Below are 10,610 nucleotides of genomic sequence, written 5' to 3' on the forward strand. Positions count from 1 at the left end.
CGCAAAAAAAGAACGAACTGATGCCTTAATGATTTTAAAACTCTGCTGTCTAGTCAGTTATTTAGATATTCTCCCCTAAGTCATCAATTGCAGCTGTCTTGTAAGCTATAAATTTTATTAACTGTGTGAGTCACACTTCACTTTACTTTAAATTCCCCAAGTCTGAATTGAATGGTGCTGCTTCAGGGAAATTGGGGGAAAAAAACATCAGATAGACTTTACTGACCCAATATCTGTTGGGTTTTACTCACCCAGTATTAGTTGATAAAACTTCCCACGAGTTGGATACTTTGGGGAAAATAAGCAGAAAAATCAACCCTTGACCTTTTCCCTGCTGAGGTTCTTGACCTGTCACATGCATACTGTCATGGCTTTAGTAAGAAATTCTTACTTACTAGAGGAAAAATTTGACCTCAATCAGGAATTGGTTTCACCAAAGATAAATGCAGAAAAGGAAAACTACCTTTCATCCCTTCTAAATTCTCCCTACATAAAGTAAGGTAAACTGTATAAGTACTTTAAAATAAGGAATCTCTTAAAAGTGTAGGAAGGTAAAGCATAAATAAATAGATAAGGTTTGTCATATCAGGACCCTTACATCAAAACAGTTTTTGAATGGAAACATTTTTTAATAATAATTCCATTTTCTAATCTGGGGAAAATTCCATTTACTGTACTTGCTATGGATATGAATTTTCAATCTGACTTTTATATTAAAGCTGCAGTGAACAGAAAAAAAATAATAAAATAAAATAAAATAAGGAATCTCTTGGTTCTAAGTCTTCCAAGTATAACTACATTGTATGTATGGCTAGAAGAAATTAAAAGGCTAATAAAATTGCCTCTATTCTTTATAAGTTCTGTGTGGACTGTAAAAGATAAAACCTAGGTGATTTTGAGCCTACAAAATAATGCTGAATAGGGAGAAAATTGTAGGAAACTAATTATCTACAAACTCAAATCAAACTTTGACATGTCAGATGATGTCATTTTAACTGAAGCTTTAGTTGGAACTTCTTATTGTTAAACATTCTATCTCTTTAGCACAGGACATGATGTCACCTAATAGAATACAATACAGTTCAAGATAGGCAGATGCTCAAAAACAATAGATTTTTTTTTAATAAAAGAACAAATTTCCAAGGCTTCAAGGACATCACTATAAATTAAACTTGAATATTAACTTTAAAAGAACTAAAAGAAATGTGATATGCTTTTTAAAAAAAATCATTAAAATTGTCTGTCGGGGGGTAAACACTTCTTGCCTGAGACAGGAAGGAAAGGTAGATGAATCACCAGGATTTTGTTAAAAAAAAAAAAAAAAGGTGACACTTAGATGCTTCATATATGATGAACCCTATTTTCTGTTTATACTAGTAAGCAGAGTTATACATTCAGGGGCGTGACATCCACATGATATTATGGGGAACAAACACAGAAATGGGTCTTAACCTTGAGAGAGCTCTTCCTCATGATTAATTGAATTAGGTGGATGCTGTTTTTAAAGCTGTAAGTGTATTCTGAGGCTGGTTTTCAAAATAAAACTTTTTCCTATTTACACAGCAAACATGTGAAAGTTTTAAGACCAGATTTTGCGATATGGGAGGGTGGTTGGTGATGTGGATTTATCTACAGGTGATATTGTGTTCAGAATGGCATGGGTATTTCAGTGAAGAAGTTATTGATTTGGTGGTTTTATGGATTAAATGATCTAGTTTTACCTAAGCCAGCCCAGCAAAAGGAGGACAAGTCTGATGAAGCCATTATTTAGGAAAACCTCATGTGCAGAGTCAGGGCAGAGGCAGGCGTTCACAGTGAGAGAATGACGTAACCACCCCCTTCTCCCACCAAACTCCCAGCAACAACGTGAGGAAGAAGAGTCAATGAGGATCTATTGAAATCTGCCAAAAGTTGGCAAAAAATCTGATCAACTTTATGAATTACAAAAGGCACTTAAATTTAAAAGCCACTTTAAAATATGATTTAAAGTATGAAGTTAAAAATTAGAATGATCTGGGATGGAAAATAGTACAGAGGGCATTTGCCTTGCATGTGACTGACCCGGGATTGGTTTCCGGCATCCCATAGGGTCCCCTGAGCACTGCCAGGAGTAATTCCTGAGTACGGAGTCAGGAGTGTATCATTGGGTATGACCCAAACCCCCCCCCAAAAATTTGCATGATCTCTGAGGTAGTGAAAAATAATTATAAAAAAACATATTTATGCTTTTAAAAAGTGTTTTATGGGTCAGAGAGATGCATATAATAAAGGGGCTAAGTGCTTGCCAACACAGCAATTTGTATTTTTAAATAAAATGAGTAACAAATATTTATATTTTTGATATATTCCTTGGGTATATTGCTTAATAATAAAAGAGAAAAGCCCAGCTTTAGGAACTATTTGTACTCACTCCTACTGCAAAGGTTGAAGTAATACTTGAAAACAAATATCAAAATATGTAGGTGGAAATTATTCAACAAACACCATTAAAAGATTTATACAAAATAGTTATATGTACTCAAAGCATTAAAGAAGGGAGTGAATCCTGTTACCTCACTGGGAGCTTTGTTATATTTTGCTGTATACATATACATCAACCAAGATAAACAATCTGAAATACACAACCCCGGGCCCTGTTGTTGGGAAGTAAGGCAACGTCCACGGAATCTCCTCTGAGTGTCTCCTCCCAAGGCCGGCCGGAGTCTCAGGTACCTGCACGAGCAGTGCAGAATCCTTCAAGTCAGCAGTGGTCTGCATCTGACGACGGGTGTGAGACATGCTCCTTTCTAGCTCTGCAGAGGAAAACACAAACAAATGATCTAGAGAGCGAATGCCCAGCTAGAGACGAGTCCTCTCTCCTTGGCCCGTGTGCCATGTATGAGGCTGCAGAATCCAATATCGTGCTCCATCCTGATGCAAACGGGTTGAGTTGAGACGTATAAGCTCTCCATGTGACTAAGAATAAAATAAAAACTGCCATAGCATTTCCAAACTGGCTGAGCTTCTGATACATGACCAACTCTACTTCCATCATGAAATTCTGTGGGCTTCTAAAGAGCAAATATGCAGAGGAAAATAGTCAAATGCAAAAGAAAGTATCACTGTATCACTGTCATCCCATTGTTCGTTGGTTTACTCAAGTGGGCACCAGTACCGTCTCTATGATTGGAGGCTCTTTCAGGGTCAGGGAAATGAGACTGACCCTGAAAATGAGATTTTTCCTAGCTCCTGGAAAATGGGGGATCTGGATGGAAGAGGCCCAGTCCCGATCTGGGTTCCGGAGGTCCTCAACTGTTGAGGCTCTGCCGGGGGTGGGGGGAGGGAAACGCAAGCCATCGCCTCTAAGGTGAAGACAGCCAGGCGCAGGGGCAGGAGACTGTCTCACTCTCTTCTGGGAGATTGGTTTCATAGTCTCTGGATGTTGGTCATTGATGGGATTACACAGCAGCGGGGGTGGAGTCTCTGGGTATGACTGCCTAGCTACTGGAAAATGGGGGATTTGGGTGGAAGAGGCCCAGTCCCGATCAGAGCGGCCTTGGAGATAAATAATGGATAAACATATATATATATGTAAATATATATATCTCCATAAGTAATGGATATACCCATTTTTCACTTTTAAAGGAAAAATTATTAAATGTAGGCAGATTAAAAAGGATATAGGAATGCCTGATTTGTAGATATGTTAATTATTGATGGAGGAAATATGTAATTTACAAAAACAATTTGGAATATGTCTTTAACGCAGTTGTAGAACACATTAGCTGTATTTTATTTACTATAAAAGAAAATTGCAGTATTGAACACTGTTTATATTAGCATTAATAATACTCATGAATATATGTAACAAAAGCTGCTTGTATATGTGTACATGAAGCCTGAGGAAAATATTGAGATGAACTAAGATAGTAAAAAAGTCAAGAGTTATACCATGTCCATGGATTTGAAAAATTGATACTTTTAGGATACCATTTCTATCTAAGTTGTGAAATAGGCATGATGTATTTAATAAAACTTCTACAGATATTTTAGATAATGCTGTTTTAAGATAATAAAAAATTAAAAACAATTTTTATTAATCAAAACATTCATTAATAAGCACATTCATTAATTAAAATCACTTTTGAAAATAATATTAAAGAATGTATCCTATCTTTTTTTAAAGACTTGTTGTAAAACCAAGCAGTCACACAGTAGTTCTTTATATAGGCAAATATATACTTACATGATCAATAAGTTTCACTCCAAATTATTTACCTTGGAGAAGTATATAGAATGTCACTGATTTGCACTTGAGCGTTCATGGCAGCTTTATTGATAATAGCAAAAAAAAAATCAGGTAATACATATCCGCCAATTAGTAAATCACTGTGGTATAAGTGTACAGTGCTAAGTAAAAAAATAACACTACAAAAGAAAAAAAAAGAGAAAAAAAATAACACCACACACACACACACACACACACACACACACACAAATGCATATCCAAACCTATGATGCTCTTTCCTTGCCACTATAGAAAGTGACATGCACATGTTGTTTTTGTGATTTCTAGGGTGCTTAGACAGGCGTTTGCTCACAAAGGGGGAAAGAGGACTCCAGGGGGTGAAGCTTGCTGTCTCCTCCCTCCCTCCCTCCTTCCCTCCCTCCCTCCCTCCCTCCCTCCTTCCCTCTCTCTCTCTGTCTCTCTCTTTCGCTCACTCACTCTCTCCTCTCTCCTTCCTTCCCTTCCCTCCCCTTCCCTCCTTCATTCCCTCCCCATCCTTCCCCCCTTCCTTCCCATCCCCTTTTCTCCATTCCCCTCCCCTCCCCCTCCTTCCCTCCCCTTCCCTCCCCTTCCCTCCTCTTCCCTTTCCTTCATCCATTAATTTTGGACTACACCTGGATGCTAGGCTCTGACAGCCTGCACTATGAGGTTTCAGAGTAAAGAGGTATGAATATGTTAGTCTGAGTATGTGGCTCAGAAGAGTCCAGCTGTGAGCCTATGCTGGTTCAGACAGTGCTCCGTGCAATCTGGAGCTGAAGAGGCTTAGTTCATCCACTTGATCAAATATGATGAAATCAGACCTGTGACATAAAAAGGAAGGCCTCTCAGAAGTAAGAATACACAGGATAGCCGGTATGAGAACCCTTTCCAAAGGGACACTAGAAGTCTCTTGCAATTAGCCAATGGAGGAGCAGGGGTGGGAAAGATGTGTGTGCATTCACCTTCCCTGTGGCCTCACTGCTTTCTAGAATTATCCGAAAGAGAAGGGCAATGTTCAGCACTGGTTTCTGTTCGTTTCTTTAGAGAAGGGAGAGGGAGTGAGAGGAATAGGGTTGGCTGTTCTTTCTTCTGCCGTATCCAGGCATAATTCACAGCTGATCTAGGCACAATCAATTTCACAAAAGCATGCAATATGTGTGCCACATGGGATCTAATCCCAGGACTTTAATGTCCTTTGTGTCATTAAAAAAGAATCTTCTTCCCTGAAACATGATGAGGGCAGATCTACAGCTAAAAAGATAATAGCGGTTGCTCCCTAAAACATTAAATGTGAAAGTTGCCTTTCTTAAGTACCCTGTATCTAGAGCCACAGAGCACTGCTTTCTAATACTCCTAATGAAAACCCACGCTAAAGACCAGACCGGAGAGGAATGGAGCATCAGAAAACACATGCCCAGGATTTTCCTGCCAGTCATCTTCACACAGATAGAACAGGGCGGCTCCAGGCAGTCTTTCGTGGCAAGATCTTTTGGAATGTTCCCCACCAAGACAGGAGACAAGTTGAAAGAAAAATACCTCAAAGTTTCTCCTACAGCTAAAAAAACATATAGCATAGGAGTGAGGGAATTTGAATGACTGGATGATAGCTACTTCGAGTTTGCATATGAAATCCTAATTTTCTATCATTTGAATGACTCAAAATCTTGAGAAAATATAAAAGAACATCATGGTATGTTAGATCTATATGAGAATTCATTTTTAGTTTTGTGGGGAAAAATTAACGGACACTTAGATTTTACTTAAAATCGAAGTAAAGAAATGAGAGTTGATGATCTGTCTCTCAGTTTTTATTTCAAGAATCACAAACTCTCTTGGGACTGGAGAGACATACACAGTTTGCTTTGTGAGAGGCAGACCCAGGTTTGATCTCTGGCATCGCATGTGGTGCCTGAGCCTACAGGGACAGGCGCCTAAGCACAGAGCCAGAGCTAAACCCAGAGCACTGCTGGGTGTGCAAGCCCCCCCCCCACCCACACACACACATATACACACACCATAAAAACCAAAAAAATCACAGAATCTTAAAGCCTGAAGAAAATGAAATGCAGGTGGGCCTAGAAGTGCTTGATTACTGATCCGCACAGCCCAACAACACAAAAGACAACACTAAGAGCGTCTCTCATTGTAAAGCTTGTGTTGGGAAGAACTGGGTGTAACACTTGAAAGCCCCAAATGCCAATGCCATAAATGAGACAAAAGTTTATTTGCGTACTTCTAAGGAGTGCACCCAATGTAAAGGACAACCCCCTTTCCCTCTGCAGCTCCAAGCTCCCAGCAAACCATACCATATGGCTACGGGCCTTACAGGCTGCTGCAGCTCCTGCCATTAAACACGCAGGCTTTTGAAGAACCAAGCAAGACATACAATGGGCCGGAGACATCATCTAAGAAAAAAGATACGGTTAGATTGTGTTTTAGTTAAATCATGCTACCACCCCTGTGGGCATAATAAAGAAGCCCGAGATGGAAGATAGCAGTTTAATGCGGAAGGGAGACAGGAGCAGACAGGACAGCTCCCGAGTGATATGCAACAGTGGAGTTGGTGAGCACAGCCTACAGCTCCTGAGATGGGAGATGAAAGGATTGCTAATGTGATAATGATACGATGATGCAAAGTCATGAGGATTTTGGCTTCCTCCTGACTGTGAGTAAGTATGATTAAACGCTGCCTATTCTGAGGTAACATCATTAGAAAAAGGATTTATAAGAGAGAAACAGGTTCATAGAAAGGCAGAGAGAAGGCCCAAGCAAAGATGAATTGTGTAAGGTGTAATCACCAAGTGTGAAAGAGATTCGGTGGATATAGTTGAAAAGGGAGAGAGAGAAAGAGAGAGAAGAGTGTGTGTAGGATAACATGGGGTTTGTCCTTTTAGCCTTGCCTCAGGGAACTTAGTTTACCTTAAAGCAATGTCCTTTCTATATGGACACAGGAAGACAGTTAATATTATGCTTTGTAACTTGGGAGCTGATTGACTCCAATAATATTTACTCCCAGGCATCTGCTTTCTCGACTCAGTTGCCCTTAGTTCCTAGCACCCCAAAAGCAGGGTCCTGATGAGGGATGGAATGGACCCAGGGCAAGCTGTGAGCTACCCTGGCATCGAAATGGGCCAGGCCAAAGCACCACAATACTCAACTATAAGTTGAGAGCATGGCCATAGACAAATGCTGTCATGATCCAAAAGTAACTATGAAACTAGGACCCTTCTGGGGTTAGAAAGACTGGCCTGCCCTGAGGTCTGTGGTCTGGAATATATAGTGAATGTCCTCAGGAAGAACCAAAATCTAAGTCTGATATATCTCTTACTGTGCTCATACAGAATGACATTGTTAGAAATATTAGAGATAAATTTACTACAACTATTTAAGTGGATTACCAGCTGAGGAAGGAAGAAAGTGACACACCCTTGTTTGGATTCCACCCTTGAGCGGATCTCCTAGTAATCTGGAGTAATCTCCTTAGATGAGATTTTGTTAATCTCCTGGAGGAGTGGTCTTACCCCTCTTTGTTGATTTGTTAATGTTCAACCCACCTTTGTGTCACCACCCTATGTGATTATAAGGGGAGAAGGGGCACGGCAAGATAGAAGTGGCAGAAGTAAGACAGAAGGGACACAGAAGCAGAGAGAAGACACAGAAGCAGAGACAGAGAGAGATTGGAAGAGACCAGAGGAGAGATGACAGAGACAGAGACAGAGAGAGATTGGAAGAGACCAGAGGAGAGATGACAGAGACAGAGACAGAGACAGAGATAGAGAGACAGAAGAGAGCACAGCAGCACACACAGAAGCGGAGCACAAAGGAGGAGCCATCCTGATCCGGTACATACACAGTGGCTCAAGAGCACCGAATGTGAGTGGCGAGAGAGCGAGATATATATATATACACATATATATATAGAGAGAGAGAATGACACCCTGAGAGCCCGTGAACAACACAATACATCAACACACATCACATCCCCCCCTCCCACGCACCATCTTTATATTTTTTACGAGAGGGAGGAAGATAAATCTATCTATCTATCTAGATCAGTCCTAATAGGGGATGAGATTATTTACATAGGCAATTCTGGGAGCTTCCTCTTTTATGAGGAATCAAGAACTCCAGAGGTGGGAGTGTGGCAAGAAGGGCCTGATTCTGGTTCCATCCCCATGAACCATAACTCACACAGAAGACCTGATTCAGTAGGGTCCTTGGTGAGCCCCACAGGACCAATGGAAGAGATGCTTTGATCGAGTGGACGTTATGACTGTGCCAATAATGATTGTCACCTTCACATCTTAACTTCAAACTTCACAAATTACATATAAGATATAAAAACTCAATTTTTAGAAAATCTTAGGTGAGCAAAAGGATTTATATATTGGATATATATCTCAGGAAAGGTTCTTCACAGATCCCATTAACAGAGACTCTTCATAATGGGGTGCTAAAGGGAACTTGGGTTCATCCTTCATCAGGTCAATTCTTATACTCCTCCCTCCCCCTTAATTAGGACAATAGGACAGGGGTTGTGTGGTTAAATGTCATAGCTACAGACATAGATGTCAAAGAGAAATAAACATAATATAGAAACTGGTAACTTAAAGTGTTGTGTGGAAGGGAGATTAGAAGAATTAAATTACTTCTGCAAGGGCTAAGAAAAATGGTCTCAAGGCAGAGAATGAGCATGGAAAATGGAGGAATTCACTTTGTACAGATCTTTGACTTTCAATCGGGTAACATCCCAATGCAATAAAGCCATCACAAGTTGAAATGAGTGTGAAATGAACATATTTCCAATACACCTGATGTTAGTAACATCATAGCTTAAAATACCTATATATTGCCTACTGTTGGGGAAATATCACATAGTACCTATTTTATTTATAAAATTAAGGGTCAGCTACCTCATGTAATTTATTGAAAACTGATCTGAAAGTACTATCAAGCATATGAAAATAAGAATCACAATATCCAAGAACTCTGGTAGCAGGTAGAGATCAGGCTTGCTTGCCTTCCTGATCCCGTAACTGACAGGGAATTGCTTTTCCGAGCAGCATCGCTAATCTTATGGCATCACTAGCCTGGAAAGTGATCAAACCAACAATCTGAAGTATAATTTCTTTTTAATATGAAAAGCTTTGATACTAAAAAAAATGCTCTTTGGAAAAGCTGAGTTGAAGATAGGGTGAATAATACACAGAAACCGCACGGCACGGGGTCCAAACTGCCTTATGGTTGGTTCGGGCTCAAAGTAGCTAGTCAGTACAACAGCAGTGGAGGGAAAGTGGCAAAAAGGGTTCATCAACTCTGAATTTACATCATTACTCTACAAAATAAAACTGTTAAAACTGAATTTACATGAGGTCCACAGTAACAGCACAGCATCTAAGGCATTTGCCTTGTGTGCCTCCAACTTGAGTGCGATCCCCAGCACTGCACATGGCACTCTGAGTGCTGCCAGGGGTGATTTCTGAGTGCAGAGGCGGGAGTAGGCCCTGAAGACAGTCAGGTTTGTCCCTAAAATCCAAACCTTGATTTTTAATAAAAAATTTGAGTTTAAATTTTTTTCATGAAAATAATTTCATGGTAGATTTGTATTATACTTGGAAATCAATTATATGGTGGCATTCCCCAAATAGTTTTCAAATACCTTCTAAGTGTGCACATTAAGTAACAGTTTTTCATAGGTTCAAGCTCCAACCTACTAATTGTGCAAAATTCCAACTAATTATGAGTCAAATGGCAGATTTTTGGGGCATGTAAAATTAACAAAAATATTTATGGCATTAACAGTTAAATATACTCTTGCATTTACAAATGTATGTGTTTCAAGGCTACTTAAATTTGGGAAAGTTTTATTGATTCACAGTAAAATGTGTGTATAATACAAATTAACATTATTTTATTATTGATTTCATGTGAGGTGACCATTTATGTTTAATTGCCCCACTCCTAGAAAACCTTTCCCTTAGAAGATGCTCCATACAGGTGACAGTAAACTGCAAATGCAAAAACCAGTTCACATTAAAATTCAATTAGTTGACTCTGTCAGAATTAGAATTTGCTTCTAAAGTCTAAAGGATCTAGGATATTCACCAAAAACCATGAGTTCCTTGAGAAAGATTTATAAGGCCTCACAGTCGGGTCAACACTTCAGCTCATTCTTTTAGAAAAATGGGTTTTACCTAACAATACATTTTGATATTTTTCTGGAATAATGGAATAGAGAAAATGAGAGAATGGCACCTCACAAAGGCTTCGTAGCAGCTAAGGGAGTTTTGTCTGAGAGAACAGAAATAGAGATTCGCAGTGCTGGAGACCAAGTCTCACACAGCAAGTGCTGTGGCACTGAGCT

Source organism: Sorex araneus, chromosome 2 (assembly GCF_027595985.1).
Source record: "Sorex araneus isolate mSorAra2 chromosome 2, mSorAra2.pri, whole genome shotgun sequence".
NCBI classification, from domain to species: Eukaryota; Metazoa; Chordata; class Mammalia; order Eulipotyphla; family Soricidae; genus Sorex; species Sorex araneus.